Raw genomic sequence first — 21,837 nt, 5'->3', positions numbered from 1 at the left:
AATTCCCTATTGCTCCATGCAGTGTTCTGTGAAACTAGGACAGAGTTCACTGTGTGCAGCCCCCTCTTTCCTTCCTCAAGGGTCTTTTGGCCATGTTAGACAAGAGCCTCCAAGTTGTCAGTGCTGTTGATGTCTTGCTTCCCAACACTCTCCACCATTCTGGCTGCCATTATAAACCACCTGCATAACAGCATCCAGGAAGACACACTCTCCATCTACTAGATAAAACAGGTCATGGAGCACATCTGGAAGCTGTAGGAGTTCTGTAACCACATGGCAAAGCTGGATATAGGCAGCTATGAGTATACATACCTTAAAGTTATAGTTCTCTTTAGTCCTGAGCATCCACGTTTGACTGAACAAGCCAAAAAATTTCAGGAAAAGGCACAGATGGAGTCGCAGGGTTATATTCAGAAAACCTACTTGGAACACACCTACCAATTGGCCCAGATTCTTGTCTGCCTGCCAGCATCCAGGTTCATGGGATCCAACATAACAGAAGAATATTTTTTTTTACTGATCCTATTTGCAATGCTTTGATAGCATAATATCCTATATCCTCAAGATGGAGACTGCAGAGTACAGCAACTCGATCCCAGGATCCTGCCTGTAGTGCACACCTCATGCCCACCCAGCAGCAGAGGATCCTCCAGACCAACCAAGACACAAATGAAATAAAAATAGTGGCATTTTGGCATGTGAGGATAGTCTCAGTTTGTTAGCCATTTCCTACCTGGTTTCTTTTCATCAGTTAACCCCAAACAACCACAACTAAAAGACTAGTGGATCCGTTCATGCCTAAGAAACATTTTAATGCCTTTTAATGAAATATCAGATTTTGGAACATTCTTTTAACTCAATTTATATTTAGAAATTCTCGAAGGACAAAAAGCAAAAATGAAGTTTTATAATGTCAGAGATTGGTATTAAAGAAAACTAAAAGAAAAAAATAAAAACTATGTATGAATTTAAATAGTTTTGAAAAAATAAACAATTCTACTTTTAATAAACCTCTCCCTTGTGTATGTATGTTAAGAAATCTTTGAACCCCGTGCTCTTTTTTTACCATCCCATTATTCAGAATGATATTTGCTTGTTTTAAGCATGCACATTATGACTAAAAATAGTATAAAGCGGGCCGGCGCTGCGGCTCACTAGGCTAATCCTCCACCTTACGGCGCCGGCACACCAGGTTCTAGTCCCGGTCGGGGCGCCAGATTCTGTCCCGGTTGCCCCTCTTCCAGGCCAGCTCTCTGCTGTGGCCAGGGAGTGCAGTGGAGGATGGCCCAAGTGCTTGGGCCCTGCACCCCATGGGAGACCAGGATAAGTACCTGGCTCCTGCCATCGGATCAGCGCAATGCGCCAGCTGCAGCGCACTGGCCGCGGCGGCCATTGGAGGGTGAACGAACAGCAAAGGAAAACCTTTCTCTCTCTCTCTCTCTCTCTCTCTCTCTCTCTCACTGTCCACTCTGCCTGTCAAAAAAATAGTATAAAGCTTCACATCTGTGGTTGGTAAATTTTGAATTTTTTAAATCAGAAATTTCATCAATGGGAAGTTAAAGATGTTGGTCATCTATTCTGTCCTAGATACTGAGCATTGTTTACCAACAAAGTCATAGTGCCTAATTTTGCACTCTATATTGTTGTCTGCTGGAAATGCAAACATTGCAAATAGTATCTTCATTGTGAAATTCAATTCTGCTTAAAAGGAAAGCAAAAGAAATATCAGCACTGTTCACATTCAATTTATTATAAGATAAATAGTACATTAACCCTCACCTACACCAGTTTACAATTCTGTTTCTTACTGTTTCATATTGTAAATTTTTAAAGCATTAAAAGATGGCAAGAAGAAAATGAGGATCAATAAGAATCAAAGAAAATGCTTAGCAATACTGCTGATGTCAATGATGTTAATATTTTAGTTAAACAGTTCATAAGAAGATGGAATTAAAAGATATTGTGCATTTCCCATGAACTTTGAAGTCCCAATTTCAACATAGTCACTTCCATAGGCTGCTGGCCACACAGTCTGAGGCCCGAGAGCAAGTGATGAGAAGACCTTGATGTGCTTGATGCCCTGCAACAAGTGAATGCCCGTGTGCCTCAGAGCCCTCATACCTGGGTTGGGTTCCATGGAGCCTCCTACTGGTGCACTTGCTGCTTTCCCATGTGCAGTTAAATAACCCTCCCAGGCACCCAGAAGCTGCCTATGGTGTTAATTGCAATTTGGGATGGCATACAGGTCACCACGTCTGCCTGTGCTGGTGCCATCCTGGGATACAGTGTTCCTCAGTGTATGCAGTAAGTGAGGGCACGGGGCCATTTCTGGTACTTCTTGTGTTGGGCAGAGTGGGAAGAGACAGTCCTGTTTTACTTCTTCATGACCCCAGCACAGAATCCTAGATGTAAATTTAGGTCTCACCAGCTTCTGTGTAAAGGTGCTGACTTGTGGAGTACAATCTCAGTCGGTTGATGGCACTGATTTGGAAAACCCAGTACCTTGTGACTCAGCTCCAAGAGAAGCCTTCATAATGAAGTCTGCAGCCTCCCTTGCCAACTGTGTCTAATCCCCCAATCATGGAAACCCTGGAGGTCAGCAGGAATCTTGCTTTGTAACCTTAGCACCATCTTCTGTGCATGTCAGAGCAAGCTAACAAGAGTATCAGGCAAAAGAAAACAGAAAAGCTGCCTTCCATTCTTCAAGGGTGCCTCCCAATGCCAATGTGGATCACAAGGCTGGTGGATGTCCTTCCAAGTTTTGTGCATACAGGAAGAGAGAATAAATGCTGACTGCCCAGAAAGCAGGTTTCTGTAGCTCAACAGGAATTGATGGCTGAAGCCTACCAGACAGAGGTTTATCAGCATTAATAGTGGAAGTGAGAAAGCTCAGTGAGCTGGTTCTAAGCCTCTCTCCACATCTCTGCTGACAGCTAAGCAGGCCTTCTCCAAAAAGAGTAGGGAGGAAGGAAAAGAAGGCATACAGCGCATTCTCAGACAAATCAATATTGACTGCTGCTTTCACAAAAGGGTCATTTTACTTAAAGTAAACTTGCAGGGCTGTTGTCACACTCATTTGGGGAGTGAACCAGCAGATGGAAACCATCTCTCTCTCTCTCTCACTCTCTCCCTCTCCATTTTATTAAATAAATACTATTTTTACAAATAATACTTTTATCAACAGACTAAGTTTTAATTTAAATCTATGTGTTTTAAACTGCAAATAATTTTACATATGAAAAGAATATTAATAACTTGGTCAATTTCACTTTCTTAAAACTGAGCGGATTGGTATTTTTGATCATATGACTCATGGATTTGCCTGAGAAGCCGGACCCAGTTGCACAGGACTCCAGGCCTTCTGGGAGCTCTGTCTCTGGTGGTAGATGTGGCATGTCTGCAGAAGGCCTACTCACCTCCTTTCTCCTTTCTTTTCCAGATGAAGAGGGTGACAGGCATGGACAGGGCTGGCAATGCCACATGTATCTGCCTCAACTAATTACTTATTGTGGAGAATGTGTGATGTTTATAAAAATAGTCTCCCTTGTTTTCACTAGTGAGATAATGAGGAGTATACAATTTGCATCAGCAATGTCAATATTTCATTTTAATTCTTGATACTGAAGTGTCTTCCCTCTGTCCTGGGAAAGATTTCTTGATGAAAGAATTTGGGCAACTTTGAACAAGGACAAAGCTCTGCCTTGAGATGGCTGTAATTTCAGGTGATGTAACTTCCCTTTCCTGGGACTCCTTTTCCTTATCTGGGAAGTGGGAGTTTTGGGTTCACAGATGTCATGTTCCATGTTCTGAGGATAAAAAGGTCTTTTAGTCATAAAGGGGCAACATGGGTCTGTAAATACCAGATATGGAGTGATGACACACAGTAGCTCTGTGTGAATGTGCAGTTCCCTGGTCACTCACTGCCTTACCACCTCATACATCACACATTCTAACCAAATCCACAGAAGATATTCAGTGATGACAGGCGGGAACCATGAGTGGACATGTAGTTCCATGTTACTCATGACAAGCTCCCCTTATATATCACCCATTCTAGCACAAGTCATACAAGTCTATCATGGACAGGGACATCAGAAGGTGTTTGATGCTGTGTTGCAAGGCATGGCCCACATGACTCTGGTGAGTACTCAGAATACTCAGGTAACACTGGATCACGTGTGAAGAGCCACACTGTATATTCCAGTGGTCTCAAATGATCACTCTATGTATCTTAAAGACTTTGAAGGGAGGGCTTTTTTTCTTCACTATTATCTATTAAGTTTGAAATCTTATAATGTGATATTAATAAGAAAATATTACCTTTATTTTCCCCCAGAAGACCTGAATCTGAATATGCACTGATTTTTTTTAGTATTTTAAACAGCAGTATAGTTTGCAGTCCTTTTTAATCTGAGAAAAAAAAGATTTCATTAATATAATTACATTAAAGTAAACAAGCCGCTATAATCCAAAAGTTGTACTTTCAAAATTTATATTTATTAAATAAAAGTTAAAAAACATACAAGGTAAAATGTGTCAATGCTAAAAAAAATGGAGAGACCTCTAAAAAATCTTTGTGTTGTCTCTAGTCCTTGAATTGATGCATAAACAAACCAAAATCCATCTCCGTGTAAATAATAAAATGAAAAGCTTAGCCAATTAGAACTGCAGATTAACTTCAACTTTACTGACCAGAAACCCCCAACTAACCTCTGCCTAGAGACTTTACCAGTCAGAAACCTCCAAGTTACCTCTAATTAAGGACCTTCCACTTCAACCAAACATTTTATTTGTTTATCTTCGGTGAACTCATTAAAGGTTCCCCTAATGCCCTCTTGGTTGAACCTGAACTACTTGTAATCTGGGGCTGCAAAACATATAAATCACTGAGTGCTCAGGTAAACTCTAAGAATTTCAGTGTGCCTAGGTTTATCTATTAATATCAATAAATTGGTATTTAAATACAAAAAATAAACAGTACATCAAAATATGGACATTAAAACAAAGTATACCAAAAACTTACTCCTTTTTGGCCTTCATCTGAGTTCTGCTGGTTTCTGAACTCCTATCACTGTTAAACATTTTGTTTCTTCCATAGCAGACAAAAGTCGAGTGGACAATCTAATAATTATTTATACCCTTTCTTTGAGATAAAATGAAAATCATGGGTGGTTGAAGACAGTGAACCCCTGAGGGACCTGTCTTATGTATTCCCACTGTGATCCCAAATTTCAAATCAGGGCAACATGGTACACCAAAGAGCACTTAATAGAATATAACCTAGGGATCATGGGAATTGAAATTCAGTTTTGTTTTTGCCAGGTCATAGCTAGTGGCCAGGGGAGGAGGTTTGAGCCCTCTGGGAGCTTCCCTATTTTCACAGCTGTTTTGTTGAGAGATTTTGGCATGAAATGCCTGGAGTATGGTAGGCACTTATCAAAGAGCTCTTCCAAGTATGTTCAACCATGGTGCTACTACTGTTTGTTTGAATGTGAGAGAAATATTACATTTGACTCCTTGGGCATTTCTGTAACACCTCTTCACTAAGATACCCCACCAATGCAAAATCAACAAAAGCAAGTTTTTCCATGAGGATGGCAGAATTTAAAAGAGGATTGATAGGAAAATACTCAGAGAATGCTTTGTGAGAACTCATAGCAGAAACATGGGGAGCAAGAAAGGGATTTCATTGTCCTGAATCAAAATGTCCAAGTCTGAACATGCTGTGGCGGGCTGAGCATTGTGGCACAGTAGGTTAAGCTGTTACCTCCAGGATGAGCATCTGAAATGAGCACATTTTTGAGTCCAGATTGGTCCACTTCTGATCCAGTTCCATGCTATTGTGATTGGGAAAGCAGTGTAAAGATGGCCCCAGTAGTTGGGCACCTACCACCCACATGAGAGACCTCACTTAAGATAACATAGGTGCTTTGGATTGATTTTGCTGTGTTTGCATTTCAATTTTGATGATTTTTCCCTTTCACTGCTATTTTCCTGGTTTGCTATGTAGCCTCACCATTCCATTTTCCTTCTACATTCTTGCTGGGGAGAGGGAGTTGGGAAAGATGTCTGGGCTGAAAGCCTCCCTGTGCATTCTATCAGGGATGTTCTAGGGTGTCGTTTCTTGTTAGCCTCTTGCTACCTTTGTGGTCAGTCATTGGCTCCTAGGCAATGAAGCTTTGGAGAAGGCCCTACTTGTAAGACTTTGGGTATCAGCAGATAAGAATGGCATTGATTTTAGGGAAAGAGTCAGTTAAATGGCCCTGAACTTAACAACACTTAATGGGCAAAGCTGTCACCTGCACCACCAGCATTCCATATGGGCTCTGCTTCTTATCCAGCTCCCTGCTAATGTTCCTGTGGGGCTCCATGGGATGCGCAGCCATGGAGCCCCCACGTCAAGGTCGGTCTGATAGCTGTTGCTGTGTCTTTATCACAAGGCGGATGTTGCTAGTTTCAGTTAGGGCAATGCTTTCCCACGGTCGGGACGTTCCAGAGGAGTTGAGAATGTTGTAAACAACAAGATGGTGCCGAGGACCGCGCGGTGAGCCTGCCTGCTGCGTGACACCTCATCTGATTGGCCCGAGGATGCGTGCACACTGCGTGAACAGACAGCGGATTGGAGTGTTCCATGCATGGACTTGAGCCCGCTTGCAATTGGCCAGATTTTGTATATAAGCTATGCGCTGAGGAAGGAGGGGGCTTTCCTGTCCACTCTCCTCCTTTCATTCTTTCACTGTCCCTGTTATTTTCCCATTAAAAGTCTGCTGAAGACCGATGAGCTGCGAACAGTGTCGTTCCTTTGCGGGCAAGGGAGCGGCAGTTCCTGGAAAGCACAAAGTATAGCCCAAGTTCTTGGGCCCCTTCACTCATGTGGGAGATCCAGAAGAAACTCCTGCATCCTGACTTCAGCATGGCCCAGTCCTGGCCATTTGGGGAGTAAACCATTGGATAGAAGTTCTCTCTCTCTCTCTCTCTCTCTCTCACACACACACACACACACACACGCACACACACACACACACTTTCATGTATGTAAATAAATCTTTAAAAAGTAAAAAGAAAAATAATATTTTCCCATGGAAATCAAAGGTAAGTATAACTAAAGACTTTCCCTGGGATGGCATTCTGGCACAGCAGGTTAAACTTTTGCTTGCAACACAGCATCCCATAGGAGTAGCAGATCAACCCTTACCTTCTCTGCTTCTGATATATATATATATATATCTGTCTCTTTCCCTCCCTCCCTCTCTCTCTCTCTGTCTTTCAAAGAAATATCTCTTTGAAAAAATATCACACAAGCCCATCCATCCCCTTCCCCAAAGTTACACTTCATCCCAAAATGAGCATATGTTCTCATAATTGCTGCACCTGTTTAATTTCTTAAGAGTTAAAGAGAGAGGTAGAGATACAGAGAGACTTAGTTCTTAGTTTTTTACTTAGTTCTTTTTCTCATGACTAATATTCTTTAAAAAAAGATTTATTTACTTATTTGAAATTTAGAGTTACACACAGAGAGAAGGAGAGGCAGAGAGAGATAGAGAGAGAGAGGTCTTCCATCCTCTGATTCACTCCTAAATTGGCCTCAATTGCTGGAGCTGTGCAGATCTGAAGCCAGGAGACAGGAGCTTCCTCCAGGTCTCTCATGAGGGTACAGTGGCCCAAGAACTTGGGCCATCATCTGCTGCTTTCAAGGGCCATAGCACAGAGCTGGATTGGAAGTGAGGCAGCCAGGACTTGAACCACTGCCCATAGGAGTTGCCAGGAATGCTGGCCATGGATGTACCTGCTATGCCACAGTGCTGGCCCCATGACTTATATTCTGAGCCTTAAGAAATTCTGTCATAACTTGAGAAAAGAGACTTTTTCTTGTTTTCTCCTAAAATGCTTTTTTTTCTTGTTTTCTCCTAGGATGTCAAGTAAGAATATACTTTTATAAGAACTCAATTTTCTCAACAATATTTGTTTAATATATACTGTTTCCCATCTGGTTTTCAAATATTTTATTATGAAAATTTTAGTGTACAGAAAGAAACAAAAGTCATACAGTGATGTTCTGTATACCTGACATGTAAAATTAGCAATTTCTAGTATTTTGCTGTGTGTCAATGAGTGTGCAGGTGCATATGTAATTTTTGTTGAATTCATTTGCAGGTAAGTTGCAGATATCTTGACATTTCACTCCTCACTATTTCATTATGCGTCTAAAAATATGGACAGTCTCCCAAATAAATGTAATGTCATTATTACACCTAAACAACTACCAATAATTACAAAATTTGCTATTGTTACTAAACATTTTTCAAATTTTCCAGTTGTTTCAAAAATTTGTTTAAAGTGTAAAAATCAATACCTTTGTAGAATAAATTGTATTCAGTTTTGTCTGAGTATTTCCTAATGGTATCCTTTAATTTACTCATTTAATCTCTTGTTTACTGTAAGCTTGAGGTTATATCTAGAGGTTTAGATTTAAGTAAAATATATTTTGGCACAGTCCTCACTGAAACTTTAATAGCTTCTTCATCATGTATCAAGTGCAAGTATGTACCTGGGCTATTTGTGAAAACTCTATTCTGTCTTAAGAGAGTTCTGTCTCCCTGCAGTATACCAAGTGGCCCGAGTTTCTGAGTGATAATGGAACAGGATTTGTAGGGCCTTGACCTTTCTCCTTATTCTTTTTGTCCTGGGTAGTTTTGCACATTTATTCAGCTTTTTGATATCTTTGGAAAATCTTTTTGGGATTTAGAATTACATTAAATTTATAGATTAATTAATTGCTATATTTTCTTTCCCTCATGAATTTCTTAAATTTCTTTATTTGTTTCAATCTTCTTTTATGTACTACTGCAATGGTTTGTGATATTTTTCCAAAAAGGTTTTACCATGTATTTCTTATGAGATACATTGTAGTTCTTACTGTTACTATAAGTGTGATTATGTTAAATTGAATTTTTAGTGGATTTTTCAATGTATTATTGATTTGTATATTAGTTTTTTGCATATTAATCTGCAAACAATGTACTTTCATAATTTCAAATTGTTTTTTGTTATATATCCTGGCATTTTTGTCTTTTTCCTTAAAGGAAAAATGGGAGGATTTTAAGAAGTTCATGTAAAAAGAATGCTATGAAAATGCTATGCATGGATTTCAAAGCATGTTAGACCCAAATCAGTTTTTATCTTTTTTTTTTTTTGACAGGCAGAGTGGACAGTGAGAGAGAGAGAGAGAAAGGTCTTCCTTTGCCATTGGTTCACCCTCCAATGGCTGCCGCGGCCAGCATGCTGCGGCCGGCGCACTGTGCTGATCCGGTGGCAGGAGCCAGGTACTTACCCTGGTCTCCCATGGGGTGCAGGGCCCAAGTACTCAGGCCATCCTCCACTGCACTCCCTGGCCACAGCAGAGAGCTGGCCTGGAAGAGGGGCAACTGGGACAGAATCCAGCACCCCGACTGGGACTAGAACCTGGCGTGCTGGCACCGTGATGTGGAGGATTAGCCTACAGTTTTTATATTTTAATTCTGTTTTCCCACAAATGCTTTGAAGTGCCCTCATATTTCTCATGTTTGACCACTGAGCATGATGCATAGGTACGTTGGTGTAATTTCCCTCCTAATCCTAAATTTAGAGATCCTTGGTTATTCTTAGAATATTAGCATGGACAGAAAGATCTTTACCAGTTTCTATTAACATTTACCATAGGCTTACTTCAAGACCCACTCTTAGGTGTATGCAGAGAAGTAGATGTGTAAATCTACCTTAAGACCTAACTAGAAAGTTTATAGCACCTATTCATAAAAAAGCCTGAAGTACTACATCACTAAACATTATAGCACTACTTAAAACTGCCATTCTCTTTAAAGCAGAAACAATCCAAAAGGTCACTGAAGGAGGATGTATAAACAAATCATTGAATAATTGGAACATGGCACAGCAATTTTCTTTGTGTTGAACAGTGTATTTCAGCATTTCTTTTGTACAAGTGTATGAGAGGTAAATTCCATTTTCCTCATCTCTTGAATCATAACTTCCATGTGTGGAATTCTGGAGTGACCAGGTTCCTCAGCATATGAAGATGCCAGCTCATGATCCTCTGGCTATGACCCTTGTTGAGGAAAGGCCCCAAGTGGTATCAACTGATGACATAAGGATAATCTCTGTGTTCTCTCTGTTTGCTGTTTACACTACTTATATTTTAAGCTTTTGGTGTTCTGAAGGATCCCCACAATGTGTCTATACATAGGCTATTTTTGCATCCTACTTGGGCCCCTTTCTGCTTTCTGAATGTGATAATCCTATACCCTTCATCAATCCTAGGTAGATCACTCCCATCTATCACCCCAGCCACTGCTGCCTCATACATGTTCTTTCTAGTGTCTGCTTCTGCATCTCCAATGAGGCTAACTTTAGATTCCTAGTAATTTATTACAGGCCCCTGAATGATTTGTTCATAGTTACTTCCCTTTATCCTTAGCATAGTCTATGTAATTTACACAGATGCATCTTGTACTAGCCTACTTAATGTAAAATTAATGTACATTTATTTTGTATAGTATTCTGCAATGATTTTATTGTGGTTTGTGCTCCCTTTATTTTTATATAATTAAAAGGCAATAAAATGTCCAGAAGGTACAATAAAATACATGGTGTCCACCCCCTCAGAGACAATCATATCATTACCAAAATCACTTCCTCATATTTTGAGACTCATGGTCTCTAGTACAGATGTTCCTTAGATATTTTACTTTTTCCTTTTTCCAAACTTTTATTTTTATAGCAATACATGCTGTAATAGATATCAATGAAATATATTAATTTACACAGGTGAAGGTAAACCTCTAAATGAAATTACTAGAACTAGAATTGCTGAGTTAAAGAGCATAAGAACTCATAATTTTGATAAATATTGTCATGTTTCCTTTTTAAAAAATATTTATTTATGTATTTGAGTGGCAGCATTACATACAGAGGGAGAGACACAGAGGAAGGACCTCCACCTTCTGGTTCACTCCCCAAATGTAGGCCATGGCCAGAGCTAGGCTGAACTCTCCCAGGCCATAAGCAGAGAGTTGGGTCAGAAGAGGAGCAGCCGGAACATTAACTTGTGTCCACGTGGGATGCTAAAGCCACAAGTTGAAGCTTAGCCTATTATGACACAACACTGGCACTGTCTTATTGCCTTTTATAGTGGTCATGATAATTGGATCTGGCTCTTCCAGCTGTTTGTTAATAGATATGATGGTTTGTTTCTCCAGTCAGCCTGACCAATATGGTCTTCTGAGACCTTTAGGACTCTTGCCAATCTTAAAGTTGAAAATGATGATCTCCAGATTGTTTTTGTTAATTTCTCCCGGTGAGGTTGCATTTCTGTTCATATATCTAAACTCATTTTTCCTTTTTTAAAAATAATCCATACATATTTTGTCCATGTTTTTGTTTGGTTACTGTTTTTTTTTTTTTTAATTATTTATAGAAGCTCATTATGTAACGGAGAAAGTCACCCATTATTTAAAGTAAAAAACCCTATGATTTATGTCTTATAAATTTTTTAAAGATTTATTTGTTTGAAAGGTAGAATTATAAACAGAGAAAGGGAGAGATAGAGAGAAAGGCCTTCCATCTGCTGGTTCGGTCACAAATGGCTGCAAAGGCTGGAGCTGGACTGATACAAAGCCTGGGTCCAAGAGCTTCTTCTGGGTCTCCTAAGTGGGTAAGAGGCCTAAGCATATGGGCCATCTTCTTTTGCTTTCCCAGGGCATAGTAAAGAGCTAAATTGGAAATGGGGCAGCTGGGACATGAATTGGTACCCATATGGGATGCTGGAACACCAGGAGGAAGCTTAGCCCACTATGCCTCAATACCAGCCCCCATATCTTAGAAATTTTTAAAACATTGCTTACAATGCATTGTGCATCAAAATGTTTACTTTTGTTTATTTAAATATTTCAGCTTTGAATTTGAGTTTCTTGGGTTTATTGGAACATTTTGAATGGAAAGTGTCTCACTAAAATCTAATATTTTGTGATCTATTCAAGTTCCATGTTTGGTTTACCTTGCCTGGATATGTCAATTAATACCCCCCACAAATTGACTAGCCTATTTCCTTTAACATTTATTGTAATACATCTTCACAATCTGAGGTCCCACCAATATTGTACACAAAATTCTAGTAAACATCTGGAAGAATTTTATTTATTCATGTATTTCTATTCTATTTCAATTATACATCTTATAGCACTCATTCACATTCATTATTTTTTCCAAAAATATCAGCTTTACATTCTTAGTTTTTATTTTCCATTATGAATGGTTATTTCAGCTTGTTTAGTCCTTTAAATATCTTCTTGTTATGTTAGTGAGTTTTTAATCACTCTATGCAGAACTATAGTATATTTTTAAAAATATTTATTAAGAGGATTCCAAGATGGTGAAATAGGGAGGGAGCTTACTGCTCTAATCTAGCAGAAGATAGTTTTAGAAAAGTAAAGAGAAAACAATCTCAGGGAAGATACATTGAGAAAAGCTGCAGAAGAAATTTAATGCAAATTAGAGGAACACTGTGGACTTATGTAGAGGATGTGGATTCACACATCTCAGGAATCCAGCAGCCAAGAGCCTCAGCACCAGTTTTGGAGAGTGAGGTGAGATCAGACTGCAGCAGCCCAAGCCACTGGTAATAAAGGTGCGGGAAGAATCTAATGTGAGTCTGGGTTAGAGCCCTGTGGGGAACAGTGTACCCACCAACCTAGAGGGAAAAAAGCAGGCATTTTTCTCTCTCCCTGACCAGCAGACACTGGAATCCTGCAACCAGCTGAGAGAGAACAGGCACCATTTTGAACACATGTAACAGGTGCACCAGCTTGTGTCCATGTGCCCAATAACTAGCCAAGAGGAATCATCTAAGTCTTCTGGGAGAATTGACAGGGTTCTGGTGGTCGTAACTGTTAGCTGGGGTTGTGAAAATATTGTGGCTGCACTGGAGGGCACAGGGTGTGGCTGGGTCTTTGGGCAGTCACTATGCGTGGCTCCACATGCTTGTGGCTCCCTGAGTCCCGGTGAGGATCTTTGCAGCAGGATTCATGATCACACCAAGGGCTGTGCAGATCTTTGTATGGTTCTTGTGTCAGCATGCATAAATATTGTAGCAACTGTGGCTACCACCTAAGCATTGGTCATTGGAGGAAGGAGGTGAGCATGAGACTACATTAATAGAGTTGATCAAACCTCCCCTGTGATAAAAAAAAAAGGATATTTAACACAGTCAACTTGGGTGTCAATGTGCACACTTCCCTCAACTTGGAACATTGAATAGAACTACTTGGCCACACCCAGCACATGCCTCTGATATTCACTGAAAGAATAGACAGACACTCCACTAAGCCACGGAGGCATAGTCCAAAGATAAAATCCATAACAAGGAAAAATAACCAACAATTACCAAGTATCTCCACAAATGCCTAAAAATAAATGCAGCAATTCAGGAAACAAGAAAAGGGAAGACAATATCTTGCCCATAAAAGAGCACAACAACACTTCAATACCAGAATATGAAGATGAAGATATTGAAGAAATGGCAGAAATGGAATTAAAAAAAATTGAACATAGGATTACTTAGAAGTAGTTTTAGAAGCAAATCCATGAATTAAAGAAATCCATACATAATATGAAAGAATGACTATTTTCTCATAAAATTGAGATAATAAGAGAAATCAAAATGCAACATTAGAAATGAAAAATTCAATAGATCAAATTAAAAATGTGGTGGGAAACTTTAGCTACAGATTTGGTGAGGTAGAAGAAAGAATATACAAGTTACAAGACAATTCAATGGAAATTTTATAGTAAGACAAAAGAAGAAAAGAAATTTGAAAAATAAAAAACAGTGTTGGAGATTTATGGGATACTATCAAATGACCCAACATACAGATCTTAGGAATTCCTGAAGGCATGGAAAGAGAGAATGGATTTAGAAGGCCTTTTTAAAATATTTATTTATTTATTTGAAAGAGTTACACAGAGATAGAAGGAGAGGCAGAGAAAGAGAGACAGAAAGAGAGACAGAAAGAGAAAGGGAGGTCTTCCATGCACTGGTTCACTCCCTGGTTGGCTGCAATGGCCAGAGCTGTGCTGATCCAAATCCAGGAGCCTCTTCCAGATCTCCCATATAGGAGCAGGGTCCCAAGCATTTGGGCAATCCTCCACTGCCTTCCGAAGACATAACAGGGAGCCAGATCAGAAGTGGAACAGCTGGGACTCGAACTGGTGCCCATATGGGATGCTGGCACTGCAGGTGGCAGTTTCACCCACTGTACCACAGCACTGGCCCAAGAAAGCCTTTTTAATGAAATAATTACAGAAAACTTCCCTAATTTTGGGAAAGAGAGGAACATTCAAGTACATTAAGCACATAAAGCTCTTAATAGCCATGATAAGAAAAGATCTTCATGACACATTGTACTAAAATTCTCTACAGTAAAATATAAAGAAAAGATTCTAAAATGCACATGATCGGCAACAACTAACTGAGCACCAAAGGGGAAACTTGTTGAAGTGAAATGGACACTATGAGAAACAGTGACTTGATCAGCTCTTGTCCTGACGGTTGATGTACAATGTAATACTTTATCCATTTTAGTATTTTTTTTGTTCTAGTACCATTGGTTGAACTCTGTAATTAACACACAATTATTCTTAGGTATTTAAATTATAACTGAAAAGTGATCCCTGTTAGGAATTTGGAAAACATTATGTTGAGTGAAATAAGCCAACCCCAAAGGGACAAATACCACTTGTTCTCCTTGATAGGTGACAACTAACTGAGCACTAAAAAGGAAACCTGTTAAAGTGAAATGAACACTATGAGAAACGGTGACTTGATCAGCCCTCACCCTGACTGTTGATGAGCAGCTTAATATGATATCCCTCTTAGTATTTTGTTTGTTCTACTTAATACTTTTGGTTGAATACTGTAATCAATACACAATTCTTCTTAAGTGCTGAAACTTAACTGAAAAGTGATCACTGTTAAATATAAGAGTGGGAATAAGAGAGGGAAGAGATGTGCAATTCGGGACATGCTCAAGCTGACTTACCTCAAACGGTAGAGTTAGAAACATACCAGGGGATTCCAATTCAATCCCATCAAGGTGGCATGTACCAATGCCATCTCACTAGTCCCAGTGATCAATTTCTGTTCACAATTGATCATAATGATAGGACTAAGAACCAAAGGGATCACATAAACAAGCATAGTGTCTGCAAATACTAGCTGATAGAATCAAAAAGGGTGAGAATGATCCAACATGGGAAGTGAGATGCACAGCAGACCCATAGAATGGCAAATGTCCTAACAGCACTCTGGCCTCAGAATCAGCCATTAAGGCACATGGATCTGGCTGAAAAGCCCATGAGAGTATTTCAGGCATGGAAAGCCAAGACACTCTGGGGGAAAAAAAAAACCTAAATGAAAGATCTCTGTGAGTGAGATCCCAGTGGAAAGAATGGGTCATCAAAGAAGGAGGTACCTTTCTCTGAAGGGAGGAGAGAACTTCCACTTTGACCATGGCCTTGTCTACATATGATCAGAGTCAGTGAACTCAGGGGGCTTCCATAGCCTTGGCAGCTCATGACAAGAGCCTAGGGTGATTACTGAGGCCATAAACAAGAGTGTCAATTTGTTAAGTCAACAACAGTTGTCACTGTGCACTTACTCCTCATGTAGGATCTTTGTCCTTAGTGTGATGTACATTGAGATTTAATGCTATAACTAGTACTCAAAGAGTATTTTTCACTTTATGTTTCTGTGTGGGAGCAAACTGTTGAAATCTTTACTTAATATATGCTAAACTGATCTTCTGTATATAAAGACAATTGGAAATGAATCTTGATGTGAATGGAAGGGGAGAGGGAGTGGATAAGGGGAGGGTTGCGGGTGGGAGGGACATTATTGGGGGAAGCCATTGTAATCCATATTCTGTACTTCAGAAATTTATATTCATTAAATAAAAGTAAAAAAATAAAATGCACATGATAGAAACTCCAGATTGCCTTCTGAGGATTTCAAATTAGATTCATGTAGGCAGCCTTTGGACAATCAAGGCCAATCTTGGCTTGTGGAGTTCTTGGGATAAGAAAGTCACATACTCCCATCCTGAAGGAGGATGATAATCAAGAACGCTCTGTTGGCCGGCACCATGGCTCAATAGGCTAATCCTCTGCCTGTGGCACTGACACACCAGGTTCTAGTCTCGGTTGGGGAGCTGGATTCTTTTATTTATTTATTTATTTTTGACAGGCAGAGTGGACAGGGAGAGAGTGTGAGAGACAGAGAGAAAGGTCTTCCTTTTTGCCATTGGTTCACCCTCCAATGGCCGCCGTGGCCGGTGCATTGCGCTGATCCGAAGGCAGGAGCCAGGTGCTTCTCCTGGTCTCCCATGTGGATGCAGGGCCCAAGCACTTGGGCCATCCTTCACTGCACTCCTGGGCCATAGCAGTGAGCTGGCCTGGAAGAGGGGCAACCAGGACAGAGTCTGGCGCCCCGGCCAGGACTGGAACCCAGTGTGGTGGCGCCGCAGGTGGAGGATTAGCCCATTGAGCCACAGTGCCGGCAGGGTGCTGGATTCTGTCCCAGTTGCCCCTCTTCCAGTCCAGCTCTCTGCTGTGGTCCTGGCTTCGGATAAGCACGGTGTGCCGGCCACAGCATGCTGGCCTCAGTGGCCACTGGCGGGTGGAGCAATGGAAAAGGAAGACCTTTCTCTATGTCTCTCTCTCTCTCTCACTATCCATTCTACCTGTCAAAAAAAAAAAAAAAAAAAGAAAAAGAACACTCTGTTAAAATTATCTGTGCCACCAGAGGCCCCAATAAGTTGCTTATGTATGTTGTTATCTTTTGTGCGTCTTTGTGCTTTTTTGTGCTTCTTTGTGCTTGTTATGTAAAAATACCACCCAGACATTGGAATAAATGAGCTTTGATCAGCCTTGTTGTCTTGGCTCCATTCTCTCTGATCGCTTGCCTCTCTTTTAGGTCCCTCTCCCTTCCTCAGGTTCCATTTGACTGATGCGGCTGACCCGCACAGATTCATAGCTGAATTTTGATAAGAAACACCAAAGGCTAGGAGAGAATGGGAAGATATATGCAAAGTGTTAAGAGGTAAAACTTTCAACCAAGAATAATGCACCCAGCAAAGCTCTCTTTTATAAATGAAGGTGAAATAAAGATATTCCATAATAAACAGAAATTTAAAGAATTTGTCACAACTTGCCTAGCATTACAAAAGATGACCAAAGATTTTCCATTCTCTGGTTTATTGCCCCAAATGTCCACAATGGCTGGGGCTGAGAAAGGCTAAAGCCAGGAGCCATGAACACCATCCAAGTCTCCTATGGGGGTGGCGGGGGCCAAAATACTTGGTCCATCCTCTGCTACTATCAGAGGAGCATTATAGAGAGGTGGATTAGAAGAAGAGCGAGCAAGCGAGCAGGCACCCACATGAGCTCTCATATGGGATGCCAGCATTGTAGGTGGCAGCTTAATCCACTGTACCACAATCTCAGCCCTTGAGGTATTTTAACTCGAATCCCTTTATATCTTTTTCTTTATGGACATTCACAAAAAATTCTGTTTTAATGAATAGGAAATATATTTTGTTAATACAGAAATTATTAGTGTTGATTTATCTCACATTTGTTGGTTTTATGATATTCTCCATTATAATCCTCATCATTAAAACCTATTTCATAGAGAGAAAATTCCCTGACCTTTACAGACAATATTTTGTAACTGTTTACATTTTTTTAAAACTTTTATTTAATGAATATAAATTTCCAAAGTATGGCTTATGGATTACAATGGCTTCCCCCCCATAACGTCCCTCCCACCTGCAACCCTCCCCTTTCCCACTCCCTCTCCCCTTCCATTCACATCAAGATTCATTTTTGATTCTCTTTTATATACAGAAGATCAGTTTAGCATACATTAAGTAAAGATTTCAACAGTTTGCTCCCACACAGAAACATAAAGTGAAAAATAATAGATGATTTTTTAAATGATGATGAAATCAGATCAGACCTATTGTCATGTTTAATCCCAGTGAGAGTCAAGTTGGGAATTGATAATTTTTTCTTTTTTTTTTTTTACAGAAGATCAGTTTAGTATATATTAAGTAAAGATTTCAACAGTTTGCACCCCCATAGAAACACAAAGTGAAATATACTGTTTGAGTACTCGTTATAGCATTAAGTCTCAATGTACAGCACATTAAGGACAGAGATTCTACATGAGGAGTAAGTGCACAGTGACTCCTGTTGTTGACTTTACAAATTGACACTCCTGTTTACATTTGAAGCATTTTGTTTTGCTGACAATGTGTTACACAGTGATTAATTGTTCTTGCATAATGAAAATTCATTATGCTATCATGCTTAGAGATTTTTTTGCCTTATAAACCATTTTCCGAATTGATTATATTTTCAAAAAGTATTCATTTAGTCCATTGCTTTTACCATTATTTTTAAATGAGAACTATAATAGTGAGTACTGAAAGTTGAATAAGTCATGAATGGGAGAGAGGCTTGTGCTGGGATTTAAGCAATGGAAATGTCCTCATGGAAAACTGACAGCCTTACAGAATTAATCAAGTTAAAAACATTTTCCCAGGAAAATTCTTCTTCCCCACAGATTATTCCTTTGCAACTACATATCTTTTAAACTTCAACAGATTGCACCCACACAGACACACGAAGTACAACACACTGAGGGCAGAGGCCCTACATGGGGAGCAGGTGCACAGTGACTCCTGCTGTTTATTTAACAATTGGCACTCATATTTATGATGTCAGTAATTACCTGAGGCTCTTGTAATGAGCTGCCAAGGCCATGGAAGCCTCCTGAGTTCACAAACTCCAATCTTATTTAGACAAGCCATATTCAAAGTAGAAGTTCTCTCCTCCCTTCAGAGAAAGGTACCTCCTTCTTTGATGGCCCATTCTTTCCGCTGGGATCTCACTCACAGAGATCTTTCATTTATGTCTTCTTTTTTTTTTTCTAGAGTGTCTTGGCTTTCCATGCCTGTGAAACTCTCTGGATGCCTTAAGGGCTGATTCTGAGGCCAGAGTGCTGTTGAGGGATTTTGCCATTCTATGAGTCTGCTGTGTATCCTGCTTCCCATGTAGGATCATTCTCTCCTTTTTAATTCTATTAAATATTTGCAGACACCAGTATTATTTATGTAATCCCTTCGACACATAATCCCATTTCCAATGGGCCTTCCTCATTGTAGCTCTCTGCTCCAAAACAGAAGCATGTGCTATTGACTTTTGTGAGCTTTGTCTTCCTAGGTCACACCAGCATCAATGAACCTTCAACTAAACAAGCAACCCTTAACCCATCCTCCCTGATTTCAGCTTTTCTTAAGTCATCCAACAAAATTTCTCTACTGGATTAACATTTCACTTTTGCTAGGGGTTTTTGGTTTCCCTGGATTTCAAGATGATCCATAATTCCAATGACTTCTGTTTTATCCCATGAAATAATTCATGCCATTTTGAGGTGGCTGCAAGAGTGGGCCAGATTTTCAAATTTCCTTTTAAATATTTATTTTTATTTATTTGAAAAGCAGAGTTGAGAGTGAGAGAGAGTGAGTGAATATCTTCCATCCATTGGTTCACTCCCCAAGTAGCAGCAGGCCTGTCCAAAGGTAGGAGAATTTTGTTGGTCTTCCACGTGGGTGGCAGGAGCCCAAGCACTTGAAACATCTTCTGCTATTTTCCTAGGCCATTAGCAAGGAGCTAGATCATAAGAGGATCACCTGGGAACTGAATTGGTCCCCATATGCCTGCAATATTTTGAGGAATATTTACGGATGCTTCCAATTAATTGGCATAGTTCTAATAATCTGAAACACTTATAGAAACTGAAAAAGTTCATTAGTATATGGCATATAGCTAAAATGTTAATGTATATAATAAATAAATATTTAAAAACAATGTTCAGAATTTAACAACCGCATATGTGATACAATATTTCTTTTTAGTAATAATTTAAAACCTTAGAACAAGTAAGTTAAAACATACTGGGTTATACAAAAACAACACTGGTTGATATGAGATTGCTTAGCATATATACACAAGGGCATACTGAGACAATTTTGGAAAATGGAATTAAAAGTAAGTATTTTGTGCAGAAACATTAAATCCATGCATAGTTTTTTCATAGTACATATTTTATATCAATCAATTTTAATACTTATATAATCCCAGATCTCATCATGAAAATACAGTATTACAATTTTCTTATATGAGAACTTCCTGTGTGTCACAGTTACCTGCTTTCATGAATGCATCTTTTTCTTTTTTTAAGATTTATTTATTTTATTTGAAAGCCAGAGTTACACAGAAAGAGGAGAGGCAGAGAGAGAGAGGTCTTCCATCTGATGGTTCACTCCCCAACTGGCCGCAATGACCGGAGCTGTGCCGATCTGAAGCCAGGAGCCAGAAGCTTCCTCCAAGTCTCCCATGTGGGTGCAGGGACCAAGGACTTGGGCCATCTTCTTTCCCAGGCCATAGCAGAGAGCTGTATTGGAAGTGGAGCAGCCAAGTCTCAAACCAGCACCCATATGGGATGCTGGCACATCAGGCCAGGGCATTAACCCACTGTGCCACGGCACCAGCCTTGATGAATACTTATTTTTCATCAATGTGTTTCTATCTAATTTAGTTCTTCCACATGTCAGACATGTCCAAGTAACAAAGCAGTGCAAATGACTGGATATGTTCTTGGCCCATTTCTTTCATTTAGTCTTACACATTCCCTTTAACATTTCATTGACCTAATGGAAATAAAGGCCAGTTGCCTAAAACTCTACCTCATCATCATCTTTTTGTCTCAGTTCTTTTAGATTGTCCTTAAATATTTTTATTCTATGCTCTGAAAATCCTTCAGGAATACAAATTTAAAGCTAAGTATTTATTTGATGTGTAACATGTTGACTGGAAGACAATGTGTATATGCATTGTAGTATTACACATTACATTGCTATAAAAGTGGTTCTGCCAGATAAAATACAGGGCACTCTAATACTGCCTGGAATATGATCAAGCTAATTTTATCTTTTTAAATATTTATTTATTTATTTATTTATTTATTTATTTATTTATTTGAAAGCCAGAATTACAGAGGAGAGAGGGTGGAAGGGAAAGGGAGAGGAAGAAAGAGAAAAGGAGAGGGAGAGGGAGAGAAAAAGGGATAATCTTCCACACACTTGTTCACACTGCAGATGGTGGCATAACCTCCTCTGCCACAGTGATGGCCTCTCAAACTAAAATTGATGTTGTTTAACTGAAATTCAAATTTAACAGAGGGTTCCATCCTTCCTTCTAAAGCTTACTACTTTATTCAAATGACATATAAAAGCTTCTCTAATTAACCAAAGTAATGATGACAAACTGCTGCCAATACTGTATCATTATTGTTATTCCTCCCTTGTAACCAAGTGTGTGAGGTTACTTTGATGCTGTGTAAAGTTTCACTTCCATAAACCAATTAACTATCTGAGCAATTAATTATTCTTACTATGGTGTAGTACATATATGCTTAGGCTTTAAAGTACTTCACTTATAACTCTATCCTTTCACATCATCTTTGTAACAATCTCTGAAAAGAAAAATTTCCCTTGTCAGCTGTGGCTATTACTAATGCTCAAACAGTGGTTCTTTTTTCTTTTTTTTTTTTTTTTGACAGGCAGAGTTAGACAGTGAGAAAGAGAGACAGAGAAAAAGGTCTTCCTTCTGTTGCTTCACCCTCCAAATGGCCGCTACAGCCAGTGTGCTGCACCGATCTGAAGG

The 21,837-nt window shown here is 39.6% G+C and overlaps 1 pseudogene; it reads left to right on the top strand.

Annotated features, from left to right (window-relative positions):
• Positions 1-129: 129 nt before the first annotated feature.
• LOC149119250 (nuclear receptor subfamily 2 group C member 2 pseudogene) lies at positions 130-613 on the top strand (annotated as a pseudogene).
• Positions 614-21,837: the final 21,224 nt, after the last annotated feature.

The sequence above is a fragment of the Oryctolagus cuniculus genome, chromosome Y (assembly GCF_051225735.1).
Source record: "Oryctolagus cuniculus isolate XC-2025 breed Fujian yellow rabbit chromosome Y, ASM5122573v1, whole genome shotgun sequence".
NCBI lineage: Eukaryota > Metazoa > Chordata > Mammalia > Lagomorpha > Leporidae > Oryctolagus > Oryctolagus cuniculus.
This window is presented reverse-complemented; position numbering and strand designations above follow the sequence as displayed.